The following is a 17,528-nucleotide window of genomic DNA, read 5'->3' as shown; positions in this document are numbered from 1 at the left end:
TTTTCTTTGATATATATTCATTAAGAAATGTTTGTCTCTTTTAAGTTGACTGTATGTCCTCTTTTCTTGCAGTCTTGAAATATTTGATGTGACCAGAGGTATTGTGTTAAATCCATGTCTCTATTTTGTCTGGTTCAATCAGGACGTTTCTGTATTGAGAATCAGTTTACCTTGCCGAGTTCCGGGTGTATTCTGAATTTGGCTTTATTTTACTAAGTTTTTTCTAACAATAAGATATCATGCCGAAACCCGGGATCGAACCAGGGACCTTTAGATCTTCAGTCTAACACTCTCCCAACTGAGCTATTTCAGCTACATTGCATCACAGTTTGTGTGATTTTTTTTTCAGCACAAGTGTCCCGTGCAGGCAAAGACTCATGATATTTTCTGAGTTGTAGTAGCAGTGGTGTGTTGTCGGTGTGGTTAGAGGGTCTAAGGCGCTCCATGCAGGTTGCATGTGTCCTGTAGACTTGGGTTCATATACCTTTCCTGACAATCATGTTTGAATTTTTTGCCCTCCTGCAGCTGTATTTATGAGTTCCCATAAGACAAACCTCCAATCTAGTACCTTTTATTCAGGTAAATGCAGCTGTATTTATGACTTCCCATGAGATAAATCTCCAATCTAGTACCTTTTATTCAGGTAAATTATCTACTCTATATGTGTCCTATATTTTCTTTGATATATATTCATTAAGAAATGTTTGTCTCTTTTAAAGAGAACCCGAGGTGGGAATTACTTTTACTATTGGGGCACAGAGGCTGGTTGTGCGCACTAAGACCAGCCTCTGTTGCCCCATCGTGTGTCTCCATGTCACCCCTGCTCGCCGCTATACCCCCCGCATTGCTGGCGACACGCAGCGTGTCGCCAGCTCAATGTTTACCTTGCGCTGTCAGTCAGCGCCGCTCCCCCGCCTCCTCCGCATCGGCGCCACCCGCCGCGTCACTTCCCTCCTATCAGCGGGAGGGAAGGGACACGGGCGGGTGCGCCGATGCGGAGGAGGCAGGGGAGCAGCGCTGACTGACAGCGCAAGGTAAACATTGAGCTGGCGACACGCTGCGTGTCGCCAGTAATGCGGGGGGTATAGCGGCGAGCAGGGGGGACATGGAGACACACGATGGGGCAACAGAGGCTGGTCTTAGTACGCACAACCAGCCTCTGTGCCCCAATAGTAAAAGTAATTCCCACCTCGGGTTCTCTTTAAGTTGACTGTATGTCCTCTTTTCTTGCAGTCTTGAAATATTTGATGTGACCAGAGGTATTGTGTTAAATCCATGTCTCTATTTTGTCTGGTTCAATCAGGACGTTTCTGTATTGAGAATCAGTTTATCTTGCCGAGTTCCGGGTGTAGTCTGAATTTGGCTTTATTTTACTAAGTTTTTTCTAACAATAAGATATCATGCCAAAACCCGGGATCGAACCAGGGACCTTTAGATCTTCAGTCTAACGCTCTCCCAACTGAGCTATTTCGGCTACATTGCATCACCGTTTGTGTGATTTTTTTTCAGCACAAGTGTCCTGTGCAGGCAAAGACTCATGATCTTTTCTGAGTCGTAGTAGCAGTGGTGTGTTGTCGGTGTGGTTAGAGGGTCTAAGGCGCTCCATGCAGGTTGCATGGGTCCTGTAGACTTGGGTTCAAATACCTTTCCTGACAATCATTTTTGAATTTTTTGTCCTCCTGCAGCTGTATTTATGAGTTGCCATAAGACAAACCTCCAATCTAGTACCTTTTATTCAGGTAATTGCAGCTGTATTTATCACTTCCCATGAGATAAATCTCCAATCTAGTACCTTTTATTCAGGTAAATTATCTACTCTACATGTGTCTTATATTTTCTTTGATATATATTCATTAAGAAATGTTTGTCTCTTTAAGTTGACTGTATGTCCTCTTTTCTTGCAGTCTTGAAATATTTGATGTGACCAGAGGTAATGTGTAAAATCCATGTCTCTATTTTGTCTGGTTCAATCAGGACGTTTCTGTATTGAGAATCAGTTTATCTTGCCGAGTTCCGGGTGTAGTCTGAATTTGGCTTTATTTTACTAAGTTTTTTCTAACAATAAGATATCATGCCGAAACCCGGGATCGAACCAGGGACCTTTAGATCTTCAGTCTAACGCTATCCCAACTGAGCTATTTCGGCTACATTGCATCACAGTTTGTGTGATTTTTTTTCAGCACAAGTGTCCTGTGCAGGCAAAGACTCATGATATTTTCTGAGTCGTAGTAACAGTGGTGTGTTGTCGGTGTGGTTGGAGGGTCTAAGGCGCTCCATGCAGGTTGCATGTGTCCTGTAGACTTGGGTTCAAATACCTTTCCTGACAATCATTTTTGAATTTTTTGCCCTCCTGCAGCTGTATTTATGAGTTCCCATAAGACAAACCTCCAATCTAGTACCTTTTATTCAGGTAAATGCAGCTGTATTTATGACTTCCCATGAGATAAATCTCCAATCTAGTACCTTTTATTCAGGTAAATTATCTACTCTATATGTGTCCTATATTTTCTTTGATATATATTCATTAAGAAATGTTTGTCTCTTTTAAGTTGACTGTATGTCCTCTTTTCTTGCAGTCTTGAAATATTTGATGTGACCAGAAGTATTGTGTTAAATCCATGTCTCTATTTTGTCTGGTTCAATCAGGACGTTTCTGTATTGAGAATCAGTTTATCTTGCCGAGTTCCAGGTGTAGTCTGAATTTGGCTTTATTTTACTAAGTTTTTTCTAACAATAAGATATCATGCCGAAACCCGGGATCGAACCAGGGACCTTTAGATCTTCAGTCTAACGCTCTCCCAACTGAGCTATTTCGGCTCCGTTGCATCACAGTTTGTGTGATTTTTTTTTCAGCAGAAGTGTCCTGTGCAGGCAAAGACTCATGATCTTTTCTGAGTCGTAGTAGCAGTGGTGTGTTGTCGGTGTGGTTAGAGGGTCTAAGGCGCTCCATGCAGGTTGCATGGGTCCTGTAGACTTGGGTTCAAATACCTTTCCTGACAATCATTTTTGAATTTTTTGTCCTCCTGCAGCTGTATTTATGAGTTGCCATAAGACAAACCTCCAATCTAGTACCTTTTATTCAGGTAAATGCAGCTGTATTTATGACTTCCCATGAGATAAATCTCCAATCTAGTACCTTTTATTCAGGTAAATTATCTACTCTATATGTGTCCTATATTTTCTTTGATATATATTCATTAAGAAATGTTTGTCTCTTTTAAGTTGACTGTATGTCCTCTTTTCTTGCAGTCTTGAAATATTTGATGTGACCAGAGGTATTGTGTTAAATCCATGTCTCTATTTTGTCTGGTTCAATCAGGACGTTTCTGTATTGAGAATCAGTTTACCTTGCCGAGTTCCGGGTGTATTCTGAATTTGGCTTTATTTTACTAAGTTTTTTCTAACAATAAGATATCATGCCGAAACCCGGGATCGAACCAGGGACCTTTAGATCTTCAGTCTAACACTCTCCCAACTGAGCTATTTCAGCTACATTGCATCACAGTTTGTGTGATTTTTTTTTCAGCAGAAGTGTCCTGTGCAGGCAAAGACTCATGATCTTTTCTGAGTCGTAGTAGCGGTGGTGTGTGGTCGGTGTGGTTAGAGGGTCTAAGGCGCTCCATGCAGGTTGCATAGGTCCTGTAGACTTGGGTTCAAATACCTTTCCTGACAATCATTTTTGAATTTTTTGTCCTCCTGCAGCTGTATTTATGAGTTGCCATAAGACAAACCTCCAATCTAGTACCTTTTATTCAGGTAAATGCAGCTGTATTTATCACTTCCCATGAGATAAATCTCCAATCTAGTACCTTTTATTCAGGTAAATTATCTACTCTACATGTGTCTTATATTTTCTTTGATATATATTCATTAAGAAATGTTTGTCTCTTTAAGTTGACTGTATGTCCTCTTTTCTTGCAGTCTTGAAATATTTGATGTGACCAGAGGTATTGTGTAAAATCCATGTCTCTATTTTGTCTGGTTCAATCAGGACGTTTCTGTATTGAGAATCAGTTTATCTTGCCGAGTTCCGGGTGTAGTCTGAATTTGGCTTTATTTTACTAAGTTTTTTCTAACAATAAGACATCATGCCGAAACCCGGGATCGAACCAGGGACCTTTAGATCTTCAGTCTAACGCTCTCCCAACTGAGCTATTTCGGCTACATTGCATCACAGTTTGTGTGATTTTTTTTCAGCACAAGTGTCCTGTGCAGGCAAAGACTCATGATATTTTCTGAGTCGTAGTAACAGTGGTGTGTTGTCGGTGTGGTTGGAGGGTCTAAGGCGCTCCATGCAGGTTGCATGTGTCCTGTAGACTTGGGTTCAAATACCTTTCCTGACAATCATTTTTGAATTTTTTGCCCTCCTGCAGCTGTATTTATGAGTTCCCATAAGACAAACCTCCAATCTAGTACCTTTTATTCAGGTAAATGCAGCTGTATTTATGACTTCCCATGAGATAAATCTCCAATCTAGTACCTTTTATTCAGGTAAATTATCTACTCTATATGTGTCCTATATTTTCTTTGATATATATTCATTAAGAAATGTTTGTCTCTTTTAAGTTGACTGTATGTCCTCTTTTCTTGCAGTCTTGAAATATTTGATGTGACCAGAAGTATTGTGTTAAATCCATGTCTCTATTTTGTCTGGTTCAATCAGGACGTTTCTGTATTGAGAATCAGTTTATCTTGCCGAGTTCCAGGTGTAGTCTGAATTTGGCTTTATTTTACTAAGTTTTTTCTAACAATAAGATATCATGCCGAAACCCGGGATCGAACCAGGGACCTTTAGATCTTCAGTCTAACACTCTCCCAACTGAGCTATTTCAGCTACATTGCATCACAGTTTGTGTGATTTTTTTTTCAGCACAAGTGTCCCGTGCAGGCAAAGACTCATGATATTTTCTGAGTTGTAGTAGCAGTGGTGTGTTGTCGGTGTGGTTAGAGGGTCTAAGGCGCTCCATGCAGGTTGCATGTGTCCTGTAGACTTGGGTTCATATACCTTTCCTGACAATCATGTTTGAATTTTTTGCCCTCCTGCAGCTGTATTTATGAGTTCCCATAAGACAAACCTCCAATCTAGTACCTTTTATTCAGGTAAATGCAGCTGTATTTATGACTTCCCATGAGATAAATCTCCAATCTAGTACCTTTTATTCAGGTAAATTATCTACTCTATATGTGTCCTATATTTTCTTTGATATATATTCATTAAGAAATGTTTGTCTCTTTTAAGTTGACTGTATGTCCTCTTTTCTTGCAGTCTTGAAATATTTGATGTGACCAGAGGTATTGTGTAAAATCCATGTCTCTATTTTGTCTGGTTCAATCAGGACGTTTCTGTATTGAGAATCAGTTTATCTTGCCGAGTTCCGGGTGTAGTCTGAATTTGGCTTTATTTTACTAAGTTTTTTCTAACAATAAGATATCATGCCGAAACCCGGGATCGAACCAGGGACCTTTAGATCTTTAGTCTAACGCTCTCCCAACTGAGCTATTTCTGCTACATTGCATCACAGTTTGTGTGATTTTTTTTCAGCAGAAGTGTCCCGTGCAGGCAAAGACTCATGATATTTTCGGAGTCGTAGTAGCAGTGGTGTGTTGTCGGTGTGGTTAGAGGGTCTAAGGCGCTCGATGCAGGTTGCATGTGTCCTGTAGACTTGGGTTCAAATACCTTTCCTGACAACCATTTTTGAATTTTTGCCCTCCTGCAGCTGTATTTATGAGTTCCCATAAGACAAACCTCCAATCTAGTACCTTTTATTCAGGTAAATGCAGCTGTATTTATGACTTCCCATGAGATAAATCTCCAATCTAGTACCTTTTATTCAGGTAAATTATCTACTCTATATGTGTCCTATATTTTCTTTGATATATATTCATTAAGAAATGTTTGTCTCTTTTAAAGAGAACCCGAGGTGGGAATTACTTTTACTATTGGGGCACAGAGGCTGGTTGTGCGCACTAAGACCAGCCTCTGTTGCCCCATCGTGTGTCTCCATGTCACCCCTGCTCGCCGCTATACCCCCCGCATTGCTGGCGACACGCAGCGTGTCGCCAGCTCAATGTTTACCTTGCGCTGTCAGTCAGCGCCGCTCCCCCGCCTCCTCCGCATCGGCGCCACCCGCCGCGTCACTTCCCTCCTATCAGCGGGAGGGAAGGGACACGGGCGGGTGCGCCGATGCGGAGGAGGCAGGGGAGCAGCGCTGACTGACAGCGCAAGGTAAACATTGAGCTGGCGACACGCTGCGTGTCGCCAGTAATGCGGGGGGTATAGCGGCGAGCAGGGGGGACATGGAGACACACGATGGGGCAACAGAGGCTGGTCTTAGTACGCACAACCAGCCTCTGTGCCCCAATAGTAAAAGTAATTCCCACCTCGGGTTCTCTTTAAGTTGACTGTATGTCCTCTTTTCTTGCAGTCTTGAAATATTTGATGTGACCAGAGGTATTGTGTTAAATCCATGTCTCTATTTTGTCTGGTTCAATCAGGACGTTTCTGTATTGAGAATCAGTTTATCTTGCCGAGTTCCGGGTGTAGTCTGAATTTGGCTTTATTTTACTAAGTTTTTTCTAACAATAAGATATCATGCCAAAACCCGGGATCGAACCAGGGACCTTTAGATCTTCAGTCTAACGCTCTCCCAACTGAGCTATTTCGGCTACATTGCATCACCGTTTGTGTGATTTTTTTTCAGCACAAGTGTCCTGTGCAGGCAAAGACTCATGATCTTTTCTGAGTCGTAGTAGCAGTGGTGTGTTGTCGGTGTGGTTAGAGGGTCTAAGGCGCTCCATGCAGGTTGCATGGGTCCTGTAGACTTGGGTTCAAATACCTTTCCTGACAATCATTTTTGAATTTTTTGTCCTCCTGCAGCTGTATTTATGAGTTGCCATAAGACAAACCTCCAATCTAGTACCTTTTATTCAGGTAATTGCAGCTGTATTTATCACTTCCCATGAGATAAATCTCCAATCTAGTACCTTTTATTCAGGTAAATTATCTACTCTACATGTGTCTTATATTTTCTTTGATATATATTCATTAAGAAATGTTTGTCTCTTTAAGTTGACTGTATGTCCTCTTTTCTTGCAGTCTTGAAATATTTGATGTGACCAGAGGTAATGTGTAAAATCCATGTCTCTATTTTGTCTGGTTCAATCAGGACGTTTCTGTATTGAGAATCAGTTTATCTTGCCGAGTTCCGGGTGTAGTCTGAATTTGGCTTTATTTTACTAAGTTTTTTCTAACAATAAGATATCATGCCGAAACCCGGGATCGAACCAGGGACCTTTAGATCTTCAGTCTAACGCTATCCCAACTGAGCTATTTCGGCTACATTGCATCACAGTTTGTGTGATTTTTTTTCAGCACAAGTGTCCTGTGCAGGCAAAGACTCATGATATTTTCTGAGTCGTAGTAACAGTGGTGTGTTGTCGGTGTGGTTGGAGGGTCTAAGGCGCTCCATGCAGGTTGCATGTGTCCTGTAGACTTGGGTTCAAATACCTTTCCTGACAATCATTTTTGAATTTTTTGCCCTCCTGCAGCTGTATTTATGAGTTCCCATAAGACAAACCTCCAATCTAGTACCTTTTATTCAGGTAAATGCAGCTGTATTTATGACTTCCCATGAGATAAATCTCCAATCTAGTACCTTTTATTCAGGTAAATTATCTACTCTATATGTGTCCTATATTTTCTTTGATATATATTCATTAAGAAATGTTTGTCTCTTTTAAGTTGACTGTATGTCCTCTTTTCTTGCAGTCTTGAAATATTTGATGTGACCAGAAGTATTGTGTTAAATCCATGTCTCTATTTTGTCTGGTTCAATCAGGACGTTTCTGTATTGAGAATCAGTTTATCTTGCCGAGTTCCAGGTGTAGTCTGAATTTGGCTTTATTTTACTAAGTTTTTTCTAACAATAAGATATCATGCCGAAACCCGGGATCGAACCAGGGACCTTTAGATCTTCAGTCTAACGCTCTCCCAACTGAGCTATTTCGGCTCCGTTGCATCACAGTTTGTGTGATTTTTTTTTCAGCAGAAGTGTCCTGTGCAGGCAAAGACTCATGATCTTTTCTGAGTCGTAGTAGCAGTGGTGTGTTGTCGGTGTGGTTAGAGGGTCTAAGGCGCTCCATGCAGGTTGCATGGGTCCTGTAGACTTGGGTTCAAATACCTTTCCTGACAATCATTTTTGAATTTTTTGTCCTCCTGCAGCTGTATTTATGAGTTGCCATAAGACAAACCTCCAATCTAGTACCTTTTATTCAGGTAAATGCAGCTGTATTTATGACTTCCCATGAGATAAATCTCCAATCTAGTACCTTTTATTCAGGTAAATTATCTACTCTATATGTGTCCTATATTTTCTTTGATATATATTCATTAAGAAATGTTTGTCTCTTTTAAGTTGACTGTATGTCCTCTTTTCTTGCAGTCTTGAAATATTTGATGTGACCAGAGGTATTGTGTTAAATCCATGTCTCTATTTTGTCTGGTTCAATCAGGACGTTTCTGTATTGAGAATCAGTTTACCTTGCCGAGTTCCGGGTGTATTCTGAATTTGGCTTTATTTTACTAAGTTTTTTCTAACAATAAGATATCATGCCGAAACCCGGGATCGAACCAGGGACCTTTAGATCTTCAGTCTAACACTCTCCCAACTGAGCTATTTCAGCTACATTGCATCACAGTTTGTGTGATTTTTTTTTCAGCAGAAGTGTCCTGTGCAGGCAAAGACTCATGATCTTTTCTGAGTCGTAGTAGCGGTGGTGTGTGGTCGGTGTGGTTAGAGGGTCTAAGGCGCTCCATGCAGGTTGCATAGGTCCTGTAGACTTGGGTTCAAATACCTTTCCTGACAATCATTTTTGAATTTTTTGTCCTCCTGCAGCTGTATTTATGAGTTGCCATAAGACAAACCTCCAATCTAGTACCTTTTATTCAGGTAAATGCAGCTGTATTTATCACTTCCCATGAGATAAATCTCCAATCTAGTACCTTTTATTCAGGTAAATTATCTACTCTACATGTGTCTTATATTTTCTTTGATATATATTCATTAAGAAATGTTTGTCTCTTTAAGTTGACTGTATGTCCTCTTTTCTTGCAGTCTTGAAATATTTGATGTGACCAGAGGTATTGTGTAAAATCCATGTCTCTATTTTGTCTGGTTCAATCAGGACGTTTCTGTATTGAGAATCAGTTTATCTTGCCGAGTTCCGGGTGTAGTCTGAATTTGGCTTTATTTTACTAAGTTTTTTCTAACAATAAGATATCATGCCGAAACCCGGGATCGAACCAGGGACCTTTAGATCTTCAGTCTAACGCTCTCCCAACTGAGCTATTTCGGCTACATTGCATCACAGTTTGTGTGATTTTTTTTCAGCACAAGTGTCCTGTGCAGGCAAAGACTCATGATATTTTCTGAGTCGTAGTAACAGTGGTGTGTTGTCGGTGTGGTTGGAGGGTCTAAGGCGCTCCATGCAGGTTGCATGTGTCCTGTAGACTTGGGTTCAAATACCTTTCCTGACAATCATTTTTGAATTTTTTGCCCTCCTGCAGCTGTATTTATGAGTTCCCATAAGACAAACCTCCAATCTAGTACCTTTTATTCAGGTAAATGCAGCTGTATTTATGACTTCCCATGAGATAAATCTCCAATCTAGTACCTTTTATTCAGGTAAATTATCTACTCTATATGTGTCCTATATTTTCTTTGATATATATTCATTAAGAAATGTTTGTCTCTTTTAAGTTGACTGTATGTCCTCTTTTCTTGCAGTCTTGAAATATTTGATGTGACCAGAAGTATTGTGTTAAATCCATGTCTCTATTTTGTCTGGTTCAATCAGGACGTTTCTGTATTGAGAATCAGTTTATCTTGCCGAGTTCCAGGTGTAGTCTGAATTTGGCTTTATTTTACTAAGTTTTTTCTAACAATAAGATATCATGCCGAAACCCGGGATCGAACCAGGGACCTTTAGATCTTCAGTCTAACGCTCTCCCAACTGAGCTATTTCGGCTCCGTTGCATCACAGTTTGTGTGATTTTTTTTTCAGCAGAAGTGTCCTGTGCAGGCAAAGACTCATGATCTTTTCTGAGTCGTAGTAGCAGTGGTGTGTTGTCGGTGTGGTTAGAGGGTCTAAGGCGCTCCATGCAGGTTGCATGGGTCCTGTAGACTTGCGTTCAAATACCTTTCCTGACAATCATTTTTGAATTTTTTGCCCTCCTGCAGCTGTATTTATGAGTTGCCATAAGACAAACCTCCAATCTAGTACCTTTTATTCAGGTAATTGCAGCTGTATTTATCACTTCCCATGAGATAAATCTCCAATCTAGTACCTTTTATTCAGGTAAATTATCTACTCTATATGTGTCCTATATTTTCTTTGATATATATTCATTAAGAAATGTTTGTCTCTTTTAAGTTGACTGTATGTCCTCTTTTCTTGCAGTCTTGAAATATTTGATGTGACCAGAGGTATTGTGTTAAATCCATGTCTCTATTTTGTCTGGTTCAATCAGGACGTTTCTGTATTGAGAATCAGTTTATCTTGCCGAGTTCCAGGTGTAGTCTGAATTTGGCTTTATTTTACTAAGTTTTTTCTAACAATAAGATATCATGCCGAAACCAGGGACCTTTAGATCTTCAGTCTAACGCTCTCCCAACTGAGCTATTTCGGCTACATTGCTTTATAGTTTGTGTGATTTTTTTTTTCAGCACAAGTGTCCTGTGCAGGCAAAGACTCATGATATTTTCTGAGTCGTAGTAGCAGTGGTGTGTTGTCGGTGTGGTTAGAGGGTCTAAGGTGCTCCATGCAGGTTGCATGTGTCCTGTAGACTTGGGTTCAAATACCTTTCCTGACAACCATTTTTGAATTTTTTGCCCTCCTGCAGCTGTATTTATGAGTTCCCATAAGACAAACCTCCAATCTAGTACCTTTTATTCAGGTAAATGCAGCTGTATTTATGACTTCCCATGAGATAAATCTCCAATCTAGTACCTTTTATTCAGGTAAATTATCTACTCTATATGTGTCCTATATTTTCTTTGATATATATTCATTAAGAAATGTTTGTCTCTTTTAAAGAGTAACTGTCAGGCTGCAGAAGCTAATTTAAACCTCTATTCTCCTGTGTTAAACAGTTTAGACAGAAGCCAAAAAGACATTACTAAAGATAAAGATCTCTCTTACATTTAATGTGTGCTTATCAGCACAGCTAAGCTCCTAAGGAGGACGCAAGCCGCATTCCATACTGCAAAGCATTCTGGGGCCCTCCCCTCGGCTGCTAAGGAGAAGACGGGATCAAGTTTCAGCAGCTTCTAACGCAGTCCAGCCACAGCACAGATAAATCTCCAGGGCAGCGTACACTGCAGGAGTCCGCTATTGTTCCTAGCCACATGGCTCATTAATATTCACTGCACACTGTGTTATTCTGTACTAGCTCCTCTGTGATCAGAAGCAGGCAGGACATGACGACACATTTGGCTTCACAAACATGGAACCTGCCATGGGCTGTCAGGAGCATCATTCTCTGCATATACTATATAAAAATTCTGTGAAATCCAAACGTGGACAGTGAAATGCATATGTAATGTAAGTACAGCCAATCTTTAGCTACTGATATATGTGTTTATTTTCTCTGAGACCTTATACCTAACAGCTCCTCTTTAAGTTGACTGTATGTCCTCTTTTCTTGCAGTCTTGAAATATTTGATGTGACCAGAGGTATTGTGTTAAATGCATGTCTCTATTTTGTCTGGTTCAATCAGGACGTTTCTGTATTGAGAATCAGTTTATCTTGCCGAGTTCCGGGTGTAGTCTGAATTTGGCTTTATTTTACTAAGTTTTTTCTAACAATAAGATATCATGCCAAAACCCAGGATCGAACCAGGGACCTTTAGATCTTCAGTCTAACGCTCTCCCAACTGAGCTATTTCGGCTACATTGCATCACAGTTTGTGTGATTTTTTTTCAGCACAAGTGTCCTGTGCAGGCAAAGACTCATGATATTTTCTGAGTCGTAGTAGCAGTGGTGTGTTGTCGGTGTGGTTAGAGGGTCTAAGGCGCTCCATGCAGGTTGCATGTGTCCTGTAGACTTGGGTTCAAATACCTTTCCTGACAATCATTTTTGAATTTTTTGCCCTCCTGCAGCTGTATTTATGAGTTCCTATAAGACAAACCTCCAATCTAGTACCTTTTATTCAGGTAAATGCAGCTGTATTTATGACTTCCCATGAGATAAATCTCCAATCTAGTACCTTTTATTCAGGTAAATTATCTACTCTATATGTGTCCTATATTTTCTTTGATATATATTCATTAAGAAATGTTTGTCTCTTTTAAAGAGTAACTGTCAGGCTGCAGAAGCTAATTTAAACCTCTATTCTCCTGTGTTAAACAGTTTAGACAGAAGCCAAAAAGACATTACTAAAGATAAAGATCTCTCTTACATTTAATGTGTGCTTATCAGCACAGCTAAGCTCCTAAGGAGGACGCAAGCCGCATTCCATACTGCAAAGCATTCTGGGGCCCTCCCCTCGGCTGCTAAGGAGAAGACGGGATCAAGTTTCAGCAGCTTCTAACGCAGTCCAGCCACAGCACAGATAAATCTCCGGGGCAGCGTACACTGCAGGAGTCCGCTATTGTTCCTAGCCACATGGCTCATTAATATTCACTGCACACTGTGTTATTCTGTACTAGCTCCTCTGTGATCAGAAGCAGGCAGGACATGACGACACATTTTGGCTTCACAAACATGGAACCTGCCATGGGCTGTCAGGAGCATCATTCTCTGCATATACTATATAAAAATTCTGTGAAATCCAAACGTGGACAGTGAAATGCATATGTAATGTAAGTACAGCCAATCTTTAGCTACTGATATATGTGTTTATTTTCTCTGAGACCTTATACCTAACAGCTCCTCTTTAAGTTGACTGTATGTCCTCTTTTCTTGCAGTCTTGAAATATTTGATGTTACCAGAGGTATTGTGTTAAATGCATGTCTCTATTTTGTCTGGTTCAATCAGGACGTTTCTGTATTGAGAATCAGTTTATCTTGCCGAGTTCCGGGTGTAGTCTGAATTTGGCTTTATTTTACTAAGTTTTTTCTAACAATAAGATATCATGCCAAAACCCAGGATCGAACCAGGGACCTTTAGATCTTCAGTCTAACGCTCTCCCAACTGAGCTATTTCGGCTACATTGCATTACAGTTTGTGTGATTTTTTTTCAGCACAAGTGTCCTGTGCAGGAAATGACTCATGATATTTTCTGAGTCGTAGTAGCAGTGATGTGTTGTCGGTGTGGTTAGAGGGTCTAAGGCGCTCCATGCAGGTTGCATGTGTCCTGTAGACTTGGTTTCAAATACCTTTCCTGACAATCATTTTTGAATTTTTTGCCCTCCTGCAGCTGTATTTATGAGTTCCCATAAGACAAACCTCCAATCTAGTACCTTTTATTCAGGTAAATGCAGCTGTATTTATGACTTCCCATGAGATAAATCTCCAATCTAGTACCTTTTATTCAGGTAAATTATCTACTCTATATGTGTCCTATATTTTCTTTGATATATATTCATTAAGAAATGTTTGTCTCTTTTAAGTTGACTGTATGTCCTCTTTTCTTGCAGTCTTGAAATATTTGATGTGACCAGAGGTATTGTGTAAAATCCATGTCTCTATTTTGTCTGGTTCAATCAGGATGTTTCTGTATTGAGAATCAGTTTATCTTGCCAAGTTCCGGGTGTAGTCTGAATTTGGCTTTATTTTACTAAGTTTTTTCTAACAATAAGATATCATGCCAAAACCCGGGATCGAACCAGGGACCTTTAGATCTTCAGTCTAACGCTCTCCCAACTGAGCTATTTCGGCTACATTGCATCACAGTTTGTGTGATTTTTTTTCAGCACAAGTGTCCTGTGCAGGCAAAGACTCATGATATTTTCTGAGTCGTAGTAGCAGTGGTGTGTTGTCGGTGTGGTTAGAGGGTCTAAGGCGCTCCATGCAGGTTGCATGTGTCCTGTAGACTTGGGTTCAAATACCTTTCCTGACAATCATTTTTGAATTTTTTGCCCTCCTGCAGCTTTATTTATGAGTTCCTATAAGACAAACCTCCAATCTAGTACCTTTTATTCAGGTAAATGCAGCTGTATTTATGACTTCCCATGAGATAAATCTCCAATCTAGTACCTTTTATTCAGGTAAATTATCTACTCTATATGTGTCCTATATTTTCTTTGATATATAATCATTAAGAAATGTTTGTCTCTTTTAAGTTGACTGTATGTCCTCTTTTCTTGCAGTCTTGAAATATTTGATGTGACCAGAGGTATTGTGTAAAATCCATGTCTCTATTTTGTCTGGTTCAATCAGGACGTTTCTGTATTGAGAATCAGTTTATCTTGCCAAGTTCCGGGTGTAGTCTGAATTTGGCTTTATTTTACTAAGTTTTTTCTAACAATAAGATATCATGCCGAAACCCGGGATCGAACCAGGGACCTTCAGATATTCAGTCTAACGCTCTCCCAACTGAGCTATTTCGGCTACATTGCATCACAGTTTGTGTGATTTTTTTTCAGCACAAGTGTCCTGTGCAGGCAAAGACTCATGATATTTTCTGAGTCGTAGTAGCAGTGGTGTGTTGTCGGTGTGGTTAGAGGGTCTAAGGCGCTCCATACAGGTTGCATGTGTCCTGTAGACTTGGGTTCAAATACCTTTCCTGACAATCATTTTTGAATTTTTTGCCCTCCTGCAGCTGTATTTATGAGTTCCTATAAGACAAACCTCCAATCTAGTACCTTTTATTCAGGTAAATGCAGCTGTATTTATGACTTCCCATGAGATAAATCTCCAATCTAGTACCTTTTATTCAGGTAAATTATCTACTCTATATGTGTCCTATATTTTCTTTGATATATATTCATTAAGAAATGTTTGTCTCTTTTAAGTTGACTGTATGTCCTCGTTTCTTGCAGTCTTGAAATATTTGATGTGACCAGAGGTATTGTGTTAAATCCATGTCTCTATTTTGTCTGGTTCAATCAGGACGTTTCTGTATTGAGAATCAGTTTATCTTGCCGAGTTCCGGGTGTAGTCTGAATTTGGCTTTATTTTGCTAAGTTTTTTCTAACAATAAGATATCATGGCGAAACCCGGGATCGAACCAGGGACCTTTAGATCTTTAGTCTAACGCTCTCCCAACTGAGCTATTTCTGCTACATTGCATCACAGTTTGTGTGATTTTTTTTCAGCAGAAGTGTCCCGTGCAGGCAAAGACTCATGATATTTTCGGAGTCGTAGTAGCAGTGGTGTGTTGTCGGTGTGGTTAGAGGGTCTAAGGCGCTCGATGCAGGTTGCATGTGTCCTGTAGACTTGGGTTCAAATACCTTTCCTGACAACCATTTTTGAATTTTTGCCCTCCTGCAGCTGTATTTATGAGTTCCCATAAGACAAACCTCCAATCTAGTACCTTTTATTCAGGTAAATGCAGCTGTATTTATGACTTCCCATGAGATAAATCTCCAATCTAGTACCTTTTATTCAGGTAAATTATCTACTCTATATGTGTCCTATATTTTCTTTGATATATATTCATTAAGAAATGTTTGTCTCTTTTAAAGAGAACCCGAGGTGGGAATTACTTTTACTATTGGGGCACAGAGGCTGGTTGTGCGCACTAAGACCAGCCTCTGTTGCCCCATCGTGTGTCTCCATGTCACCCCTGCTCGCCGCTATACCCCCCGCATTGCTGGCGACACGCAGCGTGTCGCCAGCTCAATGTTTACCTTGCGCTGTCAGTCAGCGCCGCTCCCCCGCCTCCTCCGCATCGGCGCCACCCGCCGCGTCACTTCCCTCCTATCAGCGGGAGGGAAGGGACACGGGCGGGTGCGCCGATGCGGAGGAGGCAGGGGAGCAGCGCTGACTGACAGCGCAAGGTAAACATTGAGCTGGCGACACGCTGCGTGTCGCCAGCAATGCGGGGGGTATAGCGGCGAGCAGGGGGGACATGGAGACACACGATGGGGCAACAGAGGCTGGTCTTAGTGCGCACAACCAGCCTCTGTGCCCCAATAGTAAAAGTAATTCCCACCTCGGGTTCTCTTTAAGTTGACTGTATGTCCTCTTTTCTTGCAGTCTTGAAATATTTGATGTGACCAGAGGTATTGTGTTAAATCCATGTCTCTATTTTGTCTGGTTCAATCAGGACGTTTCTGTATTGAGAATCAGTTTATCTTGCCGAGTTCCGGGTGTAGTCTGAATTTGGCTTTATTTTACTAAGTTTTTTCTAACAATAAGATATCATGCCAAAACCCGGGATCGAACCAGGGACCTTTAGATCTTCAGTCTAACGCTCTCCCAACTGAGCTATTTCGGCTACATTGCATCACCGTTTGTGTGATTTTTTTTCAGCACAAGTGTCCTGTGCAGGCAAAGACTCATGATATGTTCTGAGTCGTAGTAGCAGTGGTGTGTTGTCGGTGTGGTTAGAGGGTCTAAGGCGCTCCATACAGGTTGCATGTGTCCTGTAGACTTGGGTTCAAATACCTTTCCTGACAATCATTTTTGAATTTTTTGCCCTCCTGCAGCTGTATTTATGAGTTCCCATAAGACAAACCTCCAATCTAGTACCTTTTATTCAGGTAAATGCAGCTGTATTTATGACTTCCCATGAGATAAATCTCCAATCTAGTACCTTTTATTCAGGTAAATTATCTACTCTATATGTGTCCTATATTTTCTTTGATATATATTCATTAAGAAATGTTTGTCTCTTTTAAGTTGACTGTATGTCCTCTTTTCTTGCAGTCTTGAAATATTTGATGTGACCAGAGGTATTGTGTTAAATCCATGTCTCTATTTTGTCTGGTTCAATCAGGACGTTTCTGCATTGAGAATCAGTTTATCTTGCCGAGTTCCAGGTGTAGTCTGAATTTGGCTTTATTTTACTAAGTTTTTTCTAACAATAAGATATCATGCCGAAACCCGGGATCGAACCAGGGACCTTTAGATCTTCAGTCTAACGCTCTCCCAACTGAGCTATTTCGGCTCCGTTGCATCACAGTTTGTGTGATTTTTTTTTCAGCAGAAGTGTCCTGTGCAGGCAAAGACTCATGATCTTTTCTGAGTCGTAGTAGCAGTGGTGTGTTGTCGGTGTGGTTAGAGGGTCTAAGGCGCTCCATGCAGGTTGCATGTGTCCTGTAGACTTGGGTTCAAATACCTTTCCTGACAACCATTTTTGAATTTTTTGCCCTCCTGCAGCTGTATTTATGAGTTCCCATAAGACAAACCTCCAATCTAGTACCTTTTATTCAGGTAAATGCAGCTGTATTTATGACTTCCCATGAGATAAATCTCCAATCTAGTACCTTTTATTCAGGTAAATTATCTACTCTATATGTGTCCTATATTTTCTTTGATATATATTCATTAAGAAATGTTTGTCTCTTTTAAGTTGACTGTATGTCCTCTTTTCTTGCAGTCTTGAAATATTTGATGTGACCAGAGGTATTGTGTTAAATC

The 17,528-nt window shown here is 40.5% G+C and overlaps 21 non-coding genes across 21 annotated transcripts; all 21 read right to left on the bottom strand.

Annotated features, from left to right (window-relative positions):
* Nucleotides 1-240: 240 nt before the first annotated feature.
* Nucleotides 241-313, bottom strand: TRNAF-GAA (transfer RNA phenylalanine (anticodon GAA)). The gene has a single exon. It is a non-coding gene; the product is annotated as a tRNA-Phe (tRNA).
* Nucleotides 314-1,401: 1,088 nt separating this feature from the next.
* TRNAF-GAA (transfer RNA phenylalanine (anticodon GAA)) lies at nt 1,402-1,474 on the bottom strand. Its single transcript has one exon. It is a non-coding gene; the product is annotated as a tRNA-Phe (tRNA).
* Nucleotides 1,475-2,072: 598 nt separating this feature from the next.
* On the bottom strand, nt 2,073-2,145 carry TRNAF-GAA (transfer RNA phenylalanine (anticodon GAA)). Its single transcript has one exon. It is a non-coding gene; the product is annotated as a tRNA-Phe (tRNA).
* Nucleotides 2,146-2,744: 599 nt separating this feature from the next.
* Nucleotides 2,745-2,817, bottom strand: TRNAF-GAA (transfer RNA phenylalanine (anticodon GAA)). The gene has a single exon. It is a non-coding gene; the product is annotated as a tRNA-Phe (tRNA).
* A 600-nt stretch (nt 2,818-3,417) lies between these two features.
* TRNAF-GAA (transfer RNA phenylalanine (anticodon GAA)) lies at nt 3,418-3,490 on the bottom strand. Its single transcript has one exon. It is a non-coding gene; the product is annotated as a tRNA-Phe (tRNA).
* A 599-nt stretch (nt 3,491-4,089) lies between these two features.
* On the bottom strand, nt 4,090-4,162 carry TRNAF-GAA (transfer RNA phenylalanine (anticodon GAA)). The gene has a single exon. It is a non-coding gene; the product is annotated as a tRNA-Phe (tRNA).
* Nucleotides 4,163-4,761: 599 nt separating this feature from the next.
* On the bottom strand, nt 4,762-4,834 carry TRNAF-GAA (transfer RNA phenylalanine (anticodon GAA)). The gene has a single exon. It is a non-coding gene; the product is annotated as a tRNA-Phe (tRNA).
* A 600-nt stretch (nt 4,835-5,434) lies between these two features.
* TRNAF-AAA (transfer RNA phenylalanine (anticodon AAA)) lies at nt 5,435-5,507 on the bottom strand. Its single transcript has one exon. It is a non-coding gene; the product is annotated as a tRNA-Phe (tRNA).
* Nucleotides 5,508-6,593: 1,086 nt separating this feature from the next.
* TRNAF-GAA (transfer RNA phenylalanine (anticodon GAA)) lies at nt 6,594-6,666 on the bottom strand. The gene has a single exon. It is a non-coding gene; the product is annotated as a tRNA-Phe (tRNA).
* Nucleotides 6,667-7,264: 598 nt separating this feature from the next.
* Nucleotides 7,265-7,337, bottom strand: TRNAF-GAA (transfer RNA phenylalanine (anticodon GAA)). Its single transcript has one exon. It is a non-coding gene; the product is annotated as a tRNA-Phe (tRNA).
* A 599-nt stretch (nt 7,338-7,936) lies between these two features.
* On the bottom strand, nt 7,937-8,009 carry TRNAF-GAA (transfer RNA phenylalanine (anticodon GAA)). The gene has a single exon. It is a non-coding gene; the product is annotated as a tRNA-Phe (tRNA).
* A 600-nt stretch (nt 8,010-8,609) lies between these two features.
* TRNAF-GAA (transfer RNA phenylalanine (anticodon GAA)) lies at nt 8,610-8,682 on the bottom strand. The gene has a single exon. It is a non-coding gene; the product is annotated as a tRNA-Phe (tRNA).
* A 599-nt stretch (nt 8,683-9,281) lies between these two features.
* TRNAF-GAA (transfer RNA phenylalanine (anticodon GAA)) lies at nt 9,282-9,354 on the bottom strand. Its single transcript has one exon. It is a non-coding gene; the product is annotated as a tRNA-Phe (tRNA).
* Nucleotides 9,355-9,953: 599 nt separating this feature from the next.
* Nucleotides 9,954-10,026, bottom strand: TRNAF-GAA (transfer RNA phenylalanine (anticodon GAA)). The gene has a single exon. It is a non-coding gene; the product is annotated as a tRNA-Phe (tRNA).
* A 1,849-nt stretch (nt 10,027-11,875) lies between these two features.
* Nucleotides 11,876-11,948, bottom strand: TRNAF-GAA (transfer RNA phenylalanine (anticodon GAA)). Its single transcript has one exon. It is a non-coding gene; the product is annotated as a tRNA-Phe (tRNA).
* A 1,187-nt stretch (nt 11,949-13,135) lies between these two features.
* On the bottom strand, nt 13,136-13,208 carry TRNAF-GAA (transfer RNA phenylalanine (anticodon GAA)). Its single transcript has one exon. It is a non-coding gene; the product is annotated as a tRNA-Phe (tRNA).
* Nucleotides 13,209-13,807: 599 nt separating this feature from the next.
* TRNAF-GAA (transfer RNA phenylalanine (anticodon GAA)) lies at nt 13,808-13,880 on the bottom strand. The gene has a single exon. It is a non-coding gene; the product is annotated as a tRNA-Phe (tRNA).
* A 599-nt stretch (nt 13,881-14,479) lies between these two features.
* On the bottom strand, nt 14,480-14,552 carry TRNAF-GAA (transfer RNA phenylalanine (anticodon GAA)). The gene has a single exon. It is a non-coding gene; the product is annotated as a tRNA-Phe (tRNA).
* A 599-nt stretch (nt 14,553-15,151) lies between these two features.
* On the bottom strand, nt 15,152-15,225 carry TRNAF-AAA (transfer RNA phenylalanine (anticodon AAA)). The gene has a single exon. It is a non-coding gene; the product is annotated as a tRNA-Phe (tRNA).
* A 1,085-nt stretch (nt 15,226-16,310) lies between these two features.
* TRNAF-GAA (transfer RNA phenylalanine (anticodon GAA)) lies at nt 16,311-16,383 on the bottom strand. The gene has a single exon. It is a non-coding gene; the product is annotated as a tRNA-Phe (tRNA).
* Nucleotides 16,384-16,982: 599 nt separating this feature from the next.
* Nucleotides 16,983-17,055, bottom strand: TRNAF-GAA (transfer RNA phenylalanine (anticodon GAA)). The gene has a single exon. It is a non-coding gene; the product is annotated as a tRNA-Phe (tRNA).
* Between the last annotated feature and the right edge of the window lie 473 nt (nt 17,056-17,528).

The sequence above is a fragment of the Hyperolius riggenbachi genome, chromosome 6 (genome assembly GCF_040937935.1).
Source record: "Hyperolius riggenbachi isolate aHypRig1 chromosome 6, aHypRig1.pri, whole genome shotgun sequence".
Taxonomy (NCBI): domain Eukaryota; kingdom Metazoa; phylum Chordata; class Amphibia; order Anura; family Hyperoliidae; genus Hyperolius; species Hyperolius riggenbachi.
Note: the sequence above shows the minus strand (reverse complement) of the source record. Positions and strands in the feature narration are given on the sequence as shown.